General features: G+C 37.7%; 1 long non-coding RNA gene across 18 annotated transcripts; it reads left to right on the top strand.

The window, feature by feature from the left end:
- LOC109710791 lies at positions 5,788-15,543 on the top strand. 18 transcript variants are annotated; one of them, XR_002216437.1, is made up of 10 exons: positions 5,788-5,985; positions 6,090-6,168; positions 9,285-9,380; positions 10,677-12,060; positions 12,441-12,493; positions 12,759-13,415; positions 13,559-13,631; positions 13,774-13,821; positions 13,931-13,978; positions 15,179-15,543. It is a non-coding gene; the product is annotated as an uncharacterized LOC109710791 (long non-coding RNA). The 18 variants fall into 18 exon arrangements; XR_002216432.1 differs by having other exon boundaries at positions 11,997-12,060; positions 12,441-13,415; XR_002216438.1 differs by lacking the exon at positions 12,441-12,493.

The following is a 15,876-nucleotide window of genomic DNA, read 5'->3' as shown; positions in this document are numbered from 1 at the left end:
TAGAATTTATTGAAGGTTTTTTTTCGGACTATTAAATCTAATAAACTTTATAATTATAAAATAGATACTTAAAATTTTTATTTGTAAAGTTAATTTCAAACGATGAATATTTTTTTTGTTTTTATCTAATTTTATATTGTACATATTTTTTATATTTAAATTCTGAAAAAATATAGTATTAAACACCAAAGTAATTTTACTATTTTGAGAAAAATTAGTGAATGAATTACCAGTTTAATTTTATAAATAAATTTTTTAACTGACTATTTTTATTATTATCATAATAAATTTTTTATGTATATTAATAAAAAAAAATCATTTATTGAACTAGTGGGAAAGGGGGATGAATTGTTTGGACAAGTGTGAATACAGAGTTAAGAGGGTTGCAGTGGGATAGGAAATGTTGACTTTGGTTGGGGGGTGATAAAGTTAAAAATGATTATAAATATTAGGGAAAACTTCAAATACCTCCTAATAGTTTCACTCTTTCTTACTTTAGTACCCTATGATTTAAAGTGTATCAAGTTAGTACCCGGTGTTTAAAGTGTATCAAGTTAGTACCCTGTGGTTTCGTACTTTTTCACTTTAGTATCCTGTAGTTTAATATTTCATTAAGAGAAAAATAAAATCAAATGGTACTAACTTGATACAAAAATAAAACCACAGGATACTAACGTGATACAAAAATAAAATCACAGGGTACTAACTTGATACACTTTAAACCACAGCCAAGTACTAAAGTAAGAAAATGCGAAACCATATGGTACTAATTTGATATACTTTAAACCGCATGATACTAAAATGATAAAGTGTGAAACCACAGGGGATTTTTGAAGTTTTCCCTAAATATTATTTGTAATAATTTGTAATAATAATTAATTAAGCCACTTCCTTTGAAAAGTGTAATGCTTTTTTCATATATATAACATTTCAGTCCAAAACTAGGCTTGTTTATTTTTAGAAACACGATGATTTTCGTACTATTAAGTTGCTTTTAATATTAGAGCTTTCGAATCAACGATCTGCCTCATTAAAACTTGATTGGCAGTATTTAAACTAGCAAAAAAATTTTGTAATTTTTCGATATTATTTATCTAGTAATTGAAGGGGCCCAAAATTAATTATTTTAATGGTCGTGGTGAGTCTTTTACAAGTTTAACGATGCAAAATTATACAAATCATATAAAATTTTGGTACACAATTTTTTATACCACATAAAGCAAGATCAAAATTTTTGATCTAAAATTTTAGTGCCATATCATTATTTTTCTGTAAAATTTTATTTTCAGCTGTTGATTTTGAGTCATTTCGATCACCAGGTTAATTATATCAAAAAATTATAACATTTATTTCTTAGGTATTTTAAATACTTTAGATCAAATCTGACGGAGCTGATCATCGATTTGAAAATCTGAGCATCGAAAACGACTTGATAATACAGAGACATCCATCTATATAACTTTTGAATCGGGGATCCTAAAGGGTACGGCAGCCTCCTCCGCGTTTTCCGCGAGCGGGGGCGGGCGCGAGCCGGCGCGGGGTGGCCGCGCCGAGGCGCGCACGGCGCGGGCTGGCGCTCGGAATCCTAAAGGGGGACGGCAGGCCCTCCGCAATCTGCGCAGCGGGGAGGCGGGCGAGCGGCGCGGCGGCAAGCCGACGCGGGCGGCGAGGGTGATGGCGCTGGCGGGCGAGCGGCGTGCAGCGTGCGTGCCGCGGCGCGAGCGAGCGCGAGCGGGCGTTGAGCGTGAGCGGCGCCGGCGCACGGGCGAGCCGCCGCCCCAGAGACGGCTCGGATGCGAGCCCGCGCGCGGCTTATTTTGGGTTTTTTTTCTTTTCTTTTTTTTTTTTTTTTTCCTGTGGCCCACTCCTCTCTCTCTCTCTTGCTTCTTTTTTGCCCTTTTTTTCTTTCTAGCACTTTTTTTTTTGTGTCCTGGATGCATACAGAAAAAAAAAAAAATTTAAATTTAAAATTAAAATTTAAATTTTCCTTTTTTCATTTTCTAATACTTTTTTTTGTGTCCTGGGATGCATATAGAAAAAAAAATTTAAAATTTAAAATTTAATTTAAATTTAAAATTTAAATTTGTGCACGGGCGCGAGCGGGCGAGCGGGCATGTGCAGTTGCGCGAGTGGTCGCGGGCGAGCAGGAGTGGGCCACATACAAAAAAAAAAATTTTAAATTTAACGCGGGTGCGGGGGCGCGAGCCGGCGCGGATGCGGACCTGAGTGTTTTGGGCCACCTACAAAAAAATATAAAAATAAAATTAAAATAAATTTAATTTAAATTTATAATTTAAATTTGTGCGCGGGCGCCGGCAGGCGAGCGGGTGCGTGTGCGGGTGCGAGAGGGCACGGGCGAGCGGGAATGGACGCGGGCGCAGGGGCGTGATCCGCCGTAGATGCGAGCCTGAGTGTTGTGGACCGTATACAAAAAAAAAAAAAATTAAATTTAAAATTTTTCTTTTGAATGTCAAATTTAAATTAAATTAAAATTTTCCCTTTTTTATTTTCTAACACTTTTTTTTGTGTCCTGGGATGCATACAGAAAAAAAAAATTTAATTTAAAATTTAAATTTGTGCGCGGGCGCGAGCGGGCGAGCGGGCATGTGCGGTTGCGCAAGCAGGCGCGGGCGAGCAGGAGTGGATACGGGCGCAGGGGCGCGAGCCGGCGCGGATGCGGACCCGAATGTTTTGGGCCACATACAAAAAAAAAATTTAAAATTAAAATAAATTTAATTTAAATTTGTGCACGGGCGCCGGCGGGCGAGCGGGTGCGTGTGCGGGTGGCACGGGCGAGCAGGAATGGGCGCGGGGTGCAGGGGCGCGATCCGCCGTGGACCGCATACAAAAAAATAAATAAAATTTAAATTTAAAATTTTTGTTTTGAATGTCGCTTATTTGGCTTAATTTAAATTTGTGGGTGAGAATCAAATAATTCCATCAACTGCCGAACAATTTCTTTGTCAATATCATGAAGCTCATCAACAGTATTAAAGGCCCGCATTCTACAATTTCTTTGTCAATATCATGAAGCTCATCAAAAGTATTAAATGCCAGCATTCTATTATCGACTTGGTTTGATGTTATGCTGTTCGGCAGTTGATGGAATTATTTGATTCTCACAATAAGGTAGTACAAAAAATAAAATTTTAAATTTTAAATTTAAATTTAAATTTTAAACCAAAATTTTTTTTATTTAACCGCCCATCAATTTTAACCTCCTGCGTGAGCTCGCACCCGCCCGCCCATCAATTTTAAACCAAAATTCCCTCTGTCCTCCTTCCCTCTGTCCTCTTCCTCATACCATTCCTCTTTTCTTCTCCTGTCAGCCCCCTTTATCTTTGCCTTCTTCACCACCGCCCGGCAAAAGGGCACCAAAATCTCCTTCCTCCTTCCAAAATTTCCACAACTACCCAAACCCTAAATGCTCTTCTAAGCTCCGATCGGATGAAGAGCTCGAGGTGAAGGTAGAAGAAACCCTAGAGGGATCTAGCTTGAGGCGAAGGATGAGGGAGGAATGATTCAGATCAATTGAGGCGACACCCACTCGGAAGAGGCGATCACCATATCAAGGTGGGAGTGCGCTTTCGCCTCTTTGATTTCGGCCCTTCTTCACTGATGCTGATCACTATATCAAGGTGGGAGTCCCCTTTCTTCTGCACTCTCTCTCATTCTCCTCTGATGCTGCCCCACTATGTTGTTTCTCTTTTCTTCTTCCAGATGTTTGGTTTCTTCTTCAACTTGGGCAGAGGTTGTGGGTCTCGCTCCTCGCCTGCGGTTTGGGCTTTCTCTAACTGCGGTTTCGGGCTTTCCTCTCACTCCCTCTCCCTCTCCCCGAGCTTGCGGCCACCTCTCCCTTCTGTTGCTGTTGGAGCCCTACCATCCTCCGTCCCTGTTGCCGCTAGATGTCCAGAGGCGCTTTTGTTTTCCCTTCCATTCTTGTGATGGTGGATTGGGGTATTTATCAGTGCAAGTTTCTGAGCTGCATAATCTTCTATTCTTGGATGCTCTCAGGTTCCACTCCGTCATGTGAGACTCTCTTGATTCTTTTTTTGCATTTTTCTGCCCTTTTTTTTTTTGGAAAATTGTTTTTTTTTGTTCTAAACTTATTCCTACGTGTTGAAGTTGGATCATTTTTAGCCTTCATTGCTTGGTAAATATGAGTAGTGTGCAACCTTTGAATGGCCTATAATGTAGGTAACCAGTTGGCGCTATTTATTTGAAATATAGATTAGAACTCTGGTCGGTGCTGTTTCTTTAAATATGAATTAGAACTATATGTGATGACTGCTTATTTTTTCGCCTGCGTTCTTTTCCTGCATGTTGGAGTCGGACCATTTTTAGCCTTCATTGCGTAGCAAATCTGAGCCTGTATATTTTTTTCTCTAATTTTTGTTCTGCATAGGAATTTGTTATCAAGTTACTACATAGAAGACAATATGCGGAAAACAACCAGAGACTGATTACAATGCTAATAGAGAAAGGGTTTTTGATGCTAACTACATTTGTGGACATTTAACATCTCCAACTCTTAAATGAAAAGTAACAGACCTAGAGAATGTTAGCACNTTTGCAAATAATCCAAATTTTAAATATTGAGATTCGTACTTTCTGTTTTGTGATTGTTATGGTTTCTCTTTTTTGAGGGATATTGATCTAACAATTTTCACCTTTTGCTCTTAGTGGTGATGCATGTGGGTGTTGACGTTTTGCTCTGGTGATGCTGCAGGTTGCGGCTTGTGGATAAGCTGATTTTCAGTTTGAAAATTGTCAGTTCTCAGGTTGATTGTCCTGGTGTTGCTCTCTATTGTGCATCGAAAGTCCTCAGATTTTCTTTGCTTCGGGTTCTGTTTCTTTGCCTCAGGTTAATTATTTTTCTCTTTCTAGGGTCTGTATTTATTTTCTGCTAAAATTTTCGCTGCCATAGGATTTCTCTATTTCTATTGGGTACAGTTTTGGCATCAGTTAGTGTTACTATTGTTCAGTTTTGTAAGGGTGAAGGTGTGGAAATATGGGAGCATTTTCAGCGTTAATTGCTGGTTAAATCTTAGCCTTATATATTTCTTATTCTCTTTTTACTTTAATTTTTGTTCGTTTTCGTGGGCTTGAAATTTTCATTATTTGTTAAATTTTATTTTTCATTTCAGAGCCTACCTATTAAAACATGATGTTGTAAAGTACTAGAAAATGTATAAATCGTTCGCATGCAATTAGTTACTGTGTTTTATGTTGAAAAATCTGATTTATCCTATTGTAATTGTCCTTATTTATTTCTTATCCAGATTTTGTTGGGAAAAGTTTTGGGTTTTGTTATAGTTTGCGATTTATATTCTTGCGTTGATATCTTGAAATATATCGATGTATTGATGTAATGTGTCTTGACTTACATTGGCTTCTTTTGGTCCTTTTCCTGTTATGTACAGGTGCAGGGTTGTCTTTGTCATTTTGTATCATAGTTATTCCTCAGTGTATATATATATATAAAGTTCTATATACCCTGTGAAATTAAATTTGCCTCTGCCTGGCTATTTGTTGTTATGTATATATAAAAGGATCTATATACTATATGCCAGTTTGGATATCTTTGAACTTGGAGCATTTTTGGCTGCAGCATTTTCAGCATCTTCTTCGTTTCCGTAAGGGTGGTCGTGTGGAGAACTGGAGATGCATTGTGGACAATGCAAAGTGCATTCAAAATGCAAGTATTCTACTTACATGTGCAAATACACATTAGAATGTAGCTTTTCTATATTTTTTTTTTTTCACCAAATTATTTCCTTACATAGGTTGCTAGGGAATTTGGATCATTCAGTGGCTACATATGGGGCCATGTAAATCACAAGCCTATGGTTAGCAAATTCAAGCACCCAAGAAGTATCCCCTTTACGACTCCGAAATCGGAAGCAATAAGCAAGGACTTGGTGAGGAGGGGCCGGGTTCCGGTTGGTCGGGCCGGTGATTGTGTACTCTTTCATGCAGGCGGCGGTGATTGTATTACTTTATATGCTTAATTTATGATACTTGAAGTTATTTATTTCTATTTGGGAATTTGCAGATGATGTTTAATATTTTTTTCCTTTTGTTTACAGTTCCTTTCAGTTTTATAGCGTTCTTCGTCGTAGGCTGGCTTGCTTACTTGAGAAAAATACACTACATTTCTTTTCAAAGGTATGTGTAGTTTCTTACTATTTTGTTATTATTATTTGTTCCTTTCCCTATTAATTGCCCTTTGGTTGTGACTATCGGTTATGGATATTTTTGTGAATTTTGTTAGGTATTTGTGAATTTTGTACGACATCTTAAAAATTACATTTGTATGTAATCGAAGCATCTATTTAGCAGCCTTTGAAATTAACTTGGGAAATTTTATTGGCCTTCGTTATTTTCATTGTCGGATGCTTACAAAATCATGTACTGTGTGCTTAGACACTTCTTAAATTTCTGATTTCTCAATTGGTTTTCCTGTAGTTTTCCAAAAAAAATAAAAACAAACTTAAATTTTAGTGTTACGATTTGTTTGCAAATTGGGCCGCTCTTTGGCAGCCAATGTGTACAAAGAATTCCTCGGCGTATTCTCTTTTATTGTTTTGTTGCTATATGTATGTTTGGCTCAGTTCAGGTAGATTCGATTTTATGTTGTATATAAGCTTACGATTTTTGCTCCTGTTTTATACGATAAGCAGTGAAAAAAAAAAATTACTTCCTTCAAATGGATGGCTTCCTTTTCCTCCTCACATTTTTAGTTTTCCAAAAACGATGATCGAGTGCTGGGATGACTTTGCAAATTGAATGGTCCTTCAGCAACTATTGCATGCAAGCAATTCGTTGGTGCATTGCAAATTTGATGGCCGTTGGGCAACCATTGCGTACAAACAATTCGGTTGTGACGCCCCAACTTCCCAGGGGGTCACCCATCCTAGGACTACTCCCGTCCTAGCACGCTTAACTCTCTTAACCTCTTGGGCATTGCCACCATCCAAAATGCTTAAGCCGGGTTAAGAGTTTAGCCCTATTATATCTCATATATAGGACTATCTGGGGTCTCACAATCTCCCCTCCTTTAAGCCCTGACGTCCTCGTCAGGCTCAGACTCACAAATACCAGGCGATGAGAGACTCATCTCGCTAGCCCGTCATCCAGACCCTAGCTCAGCCGAGACTCATCTCACACTTCCGGCTGGTAATTGGCTCTGATACCGTCTGTGACGCCCCAGCTTCCCAGGGGGTCACCCATCCTAGAACTACTCCCATCCTAACACGCTTAACTCTCTTAACCTCTTGGGCCTTGCCACCACCCAAAATGCTTAAGCCGGGTTAAGAGTTTAGCCCTATTATATCTCATATATAGGACTATCTGGGGTCTCACAATCTCCCCTCCTTTAAGCCCTGACGTCCTCGTCAGGCTCAGACTCACAAATACCAGGCGATGAGAGACTCATCTCGCTAGCCCGTCATCCAGACCCTAGCTCAGCCGAGACTCATCTCACACTTCCGTGTGACGCCCCGACTTTCCAGGGGGTCACCCATCCTAGGACTACTCCCGTCCTAGCACGCTTAACTCTCTTAACCTCTTGGGCCTTGCCACCACCCAAAATGCTTAAGCCGGGTTAAGAGTTTAGCCCTATTATATCTCATATATAGGACTATCTGGGGTCTCACATCGGTGGTGTGAGGGGGGGGGAAGATGGTGGCTGCTTCTTTAGACAAAATTAACTGAGCTTATCGTTTATTTATATTATAAAAAAAATATGGTGGCTGCGTGTGTTTTTCATTACAAAGAGTGATAGTTTTTTTTTCGCCAATTTTTTGGGCTTAAACTTCTTCGCTGCATATTGTGGCATGATATAGTGCATGCTTTTATAGGAAAAATTATCCGAACTTATTGTTTATTTTATTAAACTTTCTCATTTGTGAATTTTGCTTATCTGTTGTAAAGCTATGCTAGATTAAGATACGTCGGAATTGAAGGTTAACAATGTCTTTGGTAGATTGAGCAGCAATTTTATTATGGTTATTTTTGTGAATTTTGTTCATTGTTCATGAATTCTGTACGACATCTTAAAAATTACATTTGTATGTAATTGAAGCATCCATTTAGCAGCCTTTGAAAATTAACTTGGGAAATTTTATTGGCCTTCGTTACTTTCATTGTCGGATCCTTGCAAAATTGTGTACTGTATATATAGACACTTCTTAAATTTCTAATTTCCCAACTGGTTTTTCTGTAATTTTCCAAAAAAATTAAAAACAAACTTAAATTTTTGTATTACGATTTGTTTGCAAATTGGGCCGCTCTTTGGCATGCAATGTGTACAAAGAATTCCTCGGCATATTCTCTTTATTGTTTTGTTGCTATATGTATGTTTGGCTCTGTTTAGGTGGATTGGATGCATTTCTATGCTTAATACACCCATCTTATTGATTGACTCCATTTGTTGTCTATGGTTCTTTGCAGTTTTCCATTGTTTTCCCCTAAGCCTCCTATGTAAGGTCTTAGAAAGTAAATATCACGTTAATTACTACAGAAAACGAAGCATAAATAGTGGTCTTTGAAAATGAAGTCTGGAAATTTTATTGTCCTTCGTTACATTCATTGTCGGATCCTTGCAAAATTGATGATGCATGTATTGTGTAAGTTTTTCTCTTGGTTGGATTCGCGAGACTCAAAGTGTAGCTCTGATTAGTTCTTAACTTGGGAAATTTTTTTCACCTTTGTTATATTCATTGAGCAGTCTTCGAACATAGATGCTTAATACACCCAGCTTAGTGATTTACTCCATTTTTTGTCCATGGTTCTTCTCGGTTTTCCATTGTTTTTTCCTAATTGTCCTGTCTAAGGTCTTCTTATTTCGAAATTTTGCTTATCTGTTGAAAAACTATGCTATATTAAGATAGGTCGGAATTTAAGATTAATATTGCTAGATCAATTCAAATTTGATCGGCTATCATTCTTATCCTTTTCTGCCAGCAAGGAGTTGGAGTATAAAATTAGAGCTAAATAATAGCATCCATTTAGCAATCTTCGAAAATGAACTTGGCAAATTTTTTTTGGCCTTCATTACATTCGCTGTCGGATCCTTGCAAAATCGATGATGCATGTATTGTGTACTTAGACACTTCTTAAATTTATAATTTCCTAGCTGGTTTGCCTGTAATTTTTTCGGTTTTATATGATAAGCAGTGATGAAAAAAAAATATGGCATCCTTCAAATGGATGGCTTCCTTTTCCTCCTCGCATTTTTAGTTTTCGAAATAGGATGATCGGGTGCTAGAATGACATTGCAGATTGGATGGCCCTTCGGCAACTATTGGATGCAAGCAATTCGTTGGTGCATTACAAAATGGATGGCCGTTGGGCAACCATTGCATACAAACAATTCGGTGGTATATTATTTTCTCTTTTTTTTTTTTTTGTGAAGGGCAGAAAGATGATGGCTGCTTCTTTAGACGAAATTATCTGAGCTTATCGTTTATTTATGGCTAAATTACAGAAAAACCCCCTGTAATAACCCGCTTTTTCACTTTCCCCCCCTGACATTTAAAAACCTACACTTTGCCCCCTTGTAAAATGAAAAATGTTCACAGGGGGGTTACGGTGTGTAAAATGACAATTTTGCCCCTCGCCATTGTTGTCTTCTTCCTGAGCTTCCTCAGCCGCCCCTTCGATCCGCCGCTATTTCCAATTCCATCGGCCACGATTCCTCTCCAATTTCTTCTCCACCTGCTCCCCTTCTCCTCCTACACCGTCGTCGCCCATCGATTTCGGTGACAGTAGGGAAGATACTAAGATGGGTGTTGATGGAGAGGTAGGCAGGGACAACGAGGGCGAAGGCGAGGCGGCGGAGGAGGACGAAGCAGTTGTGGGCGAGGGCGAAGCAGTGGAGGACGGCGAGGCGGCGAGGCGGCGAAGCGGCGAGCCGGAGGGAGCGAAGCATCAGAGAAGAGGCAGAGGGGTATTTTCGGTATAAAAAAATATTTTTTAACAGAACCCCTAACGGAACCCTAACGGTAGGGGTGAAGTGCACATTTTTCATTTTACAAGGGGGCAAAGTGTAGGTTTTTAAATGTCAGGGGGGAAAGTGAAAAAGCGGGTTATTACAGGGGGGTTTTCTGTAATTTAGCCTTTATTTATATTATAAAAAAAATGAAAGTTTTTTTTACCCTATTGGTTACTGTTGCATGTGTTTGGCTTTTTGACGGTACTTGGAAAGTTTTTGGGCATAACTAAACCCTAAATCCTAAATCGGACCAGATTGCATGTCGAGTTGTGGCCGCCACTTGCTGCGAGGTCTATCTTGACAGTCTTTTTGTCACGCCCGGGTACCAGCGGAAGCATATCCGGTACGTGCACAGACCCGCCATACACCTGCAGTATATAAGGCGTCTACAAGCAACAAGTCGATAGGAAGTAAATCAAGAAAGTTCTATCCTGATATCAGAGCAAAGTACANAAACAATTCGGTGGTGTATTATTTTCTCTTCTTTTTTTTTTTGCGAGGGGCAGAAAGATGATGGCTGTTTCTTTAGACAAAATTATCTGAGCTTATCGTTTATTTATATTATAGAAAAAATGAACGTTTTTTTACCCCATTGGTTACTGCTGCATGTGTTTGGCTTTTCGACGGTACTTGGAAAGTTTTTGGGCATAACTAAACCCTAAATCCTAAATTGGACCAGATTGCATGTCGAGTTGTGGCCGCCACTTGCTGCAAGGTCTCTCTTGACGGTCTTTTCGCATAAGTCGTCGGTAATTACATAAGATTTGCCTGCTGCAACATATTCGACGAAGGCGACTACTGCGGCGGTGTCGGGCTGCTGCTGCTGCGTGAGTATCTAGCGCTGCAGCCAGTTCCGGTCCTGCTGCTGCTGCGTCTGAGAGATGGTCGAGAGCTAAGCTTCTCTGCTCTCTCTACAGGCCATGCTATTCTTCTGCTGTACTCTCTCTTTGCTGCTAAGATGCAAAAGAAGGGAGGGAGACTTTTTGGATTCTGTCAGCAGCAGAAACAAATTGAGTTATTCATTATCCATTTGATGAGGATCTGTGAATAATTGATCTCAAACTTTCTTGATGCATTTTTTTTGTTAGGCTAAAAAAATAAAAAGCAAGTCATGATATGGTCCAAAACCACACAAACTTACATTGTCTTCTTTGTGGGAGCTTCAGTCTGATTCTGTAATACTAATTAATAAGTATTACATAACATGTGATATTTTAAATCAAATGATGAACATCAGACTGTGTACCTAGATCACAAAAAAACTCTCTCTCCCATTTTCGAATGTAGATCCAATCGTGACTTATGACTTACGATTTGTTTGCAAATTGGACTGCCGTTTGGCAGCCAATGTGTACAATGAATTCTTCGGCGGATTATTTCCTCCTTTTTTTGATAACTTCTTCTAATTTCGGGCATATTCTCTTTATTATTTTGTTGCAATATATATGTTTGGCTCTATTCAGGTGGATTGAATGCATTTCTATACTTAATAGACCCAGCTTAGTGATTTACTTTTATCTTTTGTCTATGGTTCTTATCGTTTACTTTATTAAACTTTTTCATTTCTGAATTTTGCTTTGCTGTTGTAAAGCTATGCTAGATTAAGATAGGTCGGAATTGCTGATTAATAATGCCTTCAGTGAATTGAGCAGCGAATCGTGCTTTTACTGTATCTGTCTAGTACCAGGATGCAACAAATTGCTTGCAGCATGCGAGGAATTTGTTGCTGCTTTCTTTTTCTAGAAGTGAGGGTCTGATTTGAAACTTTTTTGGGATTAATTCTATTTCCCCTGCTTGTGATTACAGAATGGTGGTTTTTTTTTTAGGATCAGGCTTTTTTCATTTGGGTTTGTTCTATTATTTGCGCAAAATACTACTGCTGGGTAATTTTTGATAGGCATTATCAAGTTACCGTTTTTTAATTTGTAGAAAGGTTCGATGGTTTCCTGCATGCAAGAACTGTTTGATGTGATTTATGTTACCTACCTATTTGGTGTAGAAATGCAAAGAGTTTTGCAAATCAGAGAGTTTTGCAAATCTGCTCCGGGTTCACAATTCATAAGGTACATAGTGTGTTTCTTGGGTTCATTTTGTCTTTATTACCTTACAGGTTTCTCCAAACAACTGGTGCGGCTGCTTCTACCTCTTATTCTTATTTCTTGTGCCTTTCCTCCAATGCAATTAATGCTGAATTCGATTTACTATGACTGGTTTTGGTTATTATGTTGGCATTGCCATAGTTTTTGCTTCTCTTGCTTTTGAGTTTATGGCAATGAGAGGTTTTGGTGATCAGACAAATGAAGGGAGTAGGTAAACAACTCCCTTTCGAATGCGGAAATGCCTCGAAATCTGTTCAGGATTCATCGTTCAAAGCTTGCTATAGATACTTTTTTTCATGTTTTCTTTCTTTGTTTGGGCTGTGATGATTCTGCTACTTCTGCAGTAGGAAACTCCCGTTGATGGCCAACCGGCTGGTACAATTTATTTATGGCGAAGGTTTGAAACATTTGCGGTTATTGGCGATTTTGTTTTTGCTGTATTCTTTGTGATGCCCAAATTGGAGCTATTTGAAGCTTTGTAGGTGATTAAATCTGCGCCGAGTATATTTTTGCTTATTGTCTTTTTAGTTATTTGCCCTTTTTGATTGGTTGTTTGCAGTAATAATTTAGAGCGTAATTATTTTTTTGCTTTAAATTAAATGATTTTTTTGATGTTTTATTTGTTTGTTTGGAGTATGATGATTTTTTCCCCGTTGTCATAGGATGCTTCCATTGATCATTTGTTTTGGCATTTGCGGTACTAGCTATTTTGTTTTTCCTGTATTCTTTGCGATGCCGAAATTGGAGCAGCTTCAAACTTGGTATATGATTAAATCTGAGCCCCCAATTTTTTTCTTATTGCCTTTTTAGTTATTTGCTGTTTTTGATCAAATGCTTTTTTCCTGTTTTATTTGTTTGTTTGGGGTGGCCTAATTTTTGTTGCGATAAGATGCCGCCGCTGACCATTTGTTTTATGGTATGACGAAGGTTTGAAACAATTAAGTTTACTAACTATTTTGTCTTTTGTGTGTTTTTTGTGGTTTCGAAATTGGAGCGGTTTCAAGCTTGGTAGGCGTTTAATCTGAAGCTTGGTAGAAGATTTAATCTGAGTCCAATATTTCTTTTTTATTCTATTTTTAGTTATTTGCTGTGGTGAATTTTTGCTTTTGTGGCATGAAAATTGCAGCAGTTTAAAACTTGATAGAGAATCAAGGCAGAGCTCAGTACTTCTGCCGAGAGTTTTGTTAGATGTTGTTACTCAACGATAGGAGAATTAGATGGTACATTGATGTGAAGTTTTTCTAAATTATATATATATTTTTGTTTTCTAGCTAAGACTTTGGTGGCTTAGAGGGTTAATGCTGCGCCTGTTTTTTAATGTACGTGCAATTCTCCTCTTTATTTTTCTAAAAAAAATTTATATGATTTCCTGTTTATGTTCAATTCTTCATATATGGCCCTTTTATTTATCAAAATTAAAATCTGACCCAATTATTAATTTATTTAGCTTTGATATTTGTAGCTCAGCTGTCGTTCCCCCGATACTTAAGCTTCTGATATCAACAAGACTTGAGTTGTTTACAAACAAACGTCAGGTATTTTTTCTATTGAAAACATTGGATTTCACCTTTGGTGGGTACAATTAGTTATCTTACAAATCAATACCGTTATTGACTATTTAATTTGCAGAGGGGCCTTTTTTTAATTATATCTATATATTTTTTTTTAATTTTTCAGCTCAATCTTTAGAACTTTGAAGGGTTTGTGCTGCATCTGTTTTAGAAGGTATGTGAACTCTTCTTGCTATTTATTTTTTAAGAGCATAAATAGTTTAATTTCTGTGCTTGCAGAGGGGCCTTTTTTTAATTATATCTATATATTTTTTATTTTCCAGCTCAACCTTTAGAACCTTTAAGGATTTGTGCTGCATCTGTTTTAGAAGGTATGTGAACTCTTTTTGCTATTTTTTTTGAGAGCATAAATAGTGTAATTTATGTGCGTATTTCTCTATTGTGATGGAGTATATGGTAGAATCATATTTGTCTAAAAAAGGGCCTTTCAGATTAAAAGGTAACAAGATTTGGACTTTTTATCAGAGGAACAACGTCGTCGACTAGGCACTAAATTTTTTCCCTTTGTACGAAAAAATGTGTGGTTGGAATGATGGTGGACACCTAGAACTTAGTAGGTGATTGCTTGAATAACATTATCTGAGGGTGGAAATAAATGAAAAAAGTGATAGTGCGAAATATTTGATGCTATTGATAAGGAAGTGTTGTATCTATTTGTAATTTTTAGCCTTCTTAGAGTAAAATATACATTAGTTCTCTCTAGATTCTATTTTACATCGGAGCATCATCTGACAGCAATAATAATGTATTTAAAAAAAAACAATTATTACAAAAGGTTAGTAATCTTCTTGAAATTTTAGATATGTAAAAATCCTATATGTAATTTTTACCCTTCTAGAGAAAAATGTTAGATATGTACAAATTCTATATGTAAAAGACCAGAAATGTGAATCGGATTATAAGATATTATTAATCTTTTTTTAATTTATCCCGGGTGAGAGTTCGATCTTAAAAATATCGTAATATAAATTTTTTAAAAAAATTGGCAATGTAGTGTTTCTACTAAGTAATTTGGTTTCTTTCTTTGTTATTGTTTGCGTTATGCCCAACATATATGCTTTTCATACATATGTATCCCATTTATGTTATGATAGAATACATTAAAAGTTTTGTCTAAAAATATGTATGATTTCTCTTTAATACTGTCAAAGACTATCTAAGTTAGATATTATTTTTCCTAATAAAGAACAAATTTATGCATTGATATCGTTATTCGAACACATAAAATAGATTTTAGGTAAGATTTTGTCCCGCACTTTTCGATATGTTGTGGCCAACCAAAAAAAAAAATGATATCTATCTTAGGAAGAAGGCTTTTTTTAGATTTATTCCTTATAATTTTGCTGTTGAATTTCCTATAAAATGAAAAGCAGCAAAAAAAGGTCATATTAAATACTATTTTTTAGTATTTGTATAATGATGTTCAGTTTTAAAATTGCTCTATATTACAAAAAACAATATCTAACTTTTGTCTATGGTTCTTCTTGGTCTTCTATTTTTTTTTTCCTAAGTCTCCTGCCTAGGGTTCTTTATTATGCACTTTCAGCAAATTAGTCTACGCGTGGGTGGGCGCGGGCGTGGGCGTGGGCGCAGGCGCAAGCGGGCGCAGGCAGGCGCGGGCGCGAGCCAGCACGGACGCGAGCCGGCGCGGAGAGCCCACGTGGAGCGGTTTTTTTTTTTTTTTACTTTTTTTTTTTTTTCTGTGGCACCCATCCTCTCTCTCTCCTCTCTCTTTTTTTTTTTTTTTTTTTTTTTTTTTGCCCTTTTCTATCTTTTTATTTGTAGTGGTGTAATTAGTAGATATGGTTCATATTTAGTTCTTAATGGCTTATATAACTTTCATTGTTAATATTATGCTAGGTACTTAATTCTACTATATTTTACGCGGCCGCGCAGGAGTGGGCGTGGGCGCGAGTCGGTGTGGATGTGAGCCCGAGTGTTGTGGGCTGTATACAAAAAAAATTAAATTTAAATTGAAAATTTTATCGGTATTGTAAGCGGGTACGTCAGGTCTCTCTGCGATCGGTGCGAGTGGGGCGGGCGGCGAGGCCCCCGGCGTGCGGGCACCGCGTGAGTGGCGCGGGTGGGTGGGCGGATGCGGCTGGTAAGGGCATGGGCACGCCAATTTTTGCACCTAAAATTTGCAAGTTTTTTATTTAGTCTCACAGATATAAAAATTAAAAAATTTAATTTAAATCCTGAATTATTT

Source organism: Ananas comosus, linkage group 5, assembly GCF_001540865.1.
Source record: "Ananas comosus cultivar F153 linkage group 5, ASM154086v1, whole genome shotgun sequence".
NCBI classification, from domain to species: domain Eukaryota; kingdom Viridiplantae; phylum Streptophyta; class Magnoliopsida; order Poales; family Bromeliaceae; genus Ananas; species Ananas comosus.
The sequence above is the reverse complement of the archived record's forward strand: the minus strand, read 5'-3'. Positions and strand labels throughout refer to the sequence as shown.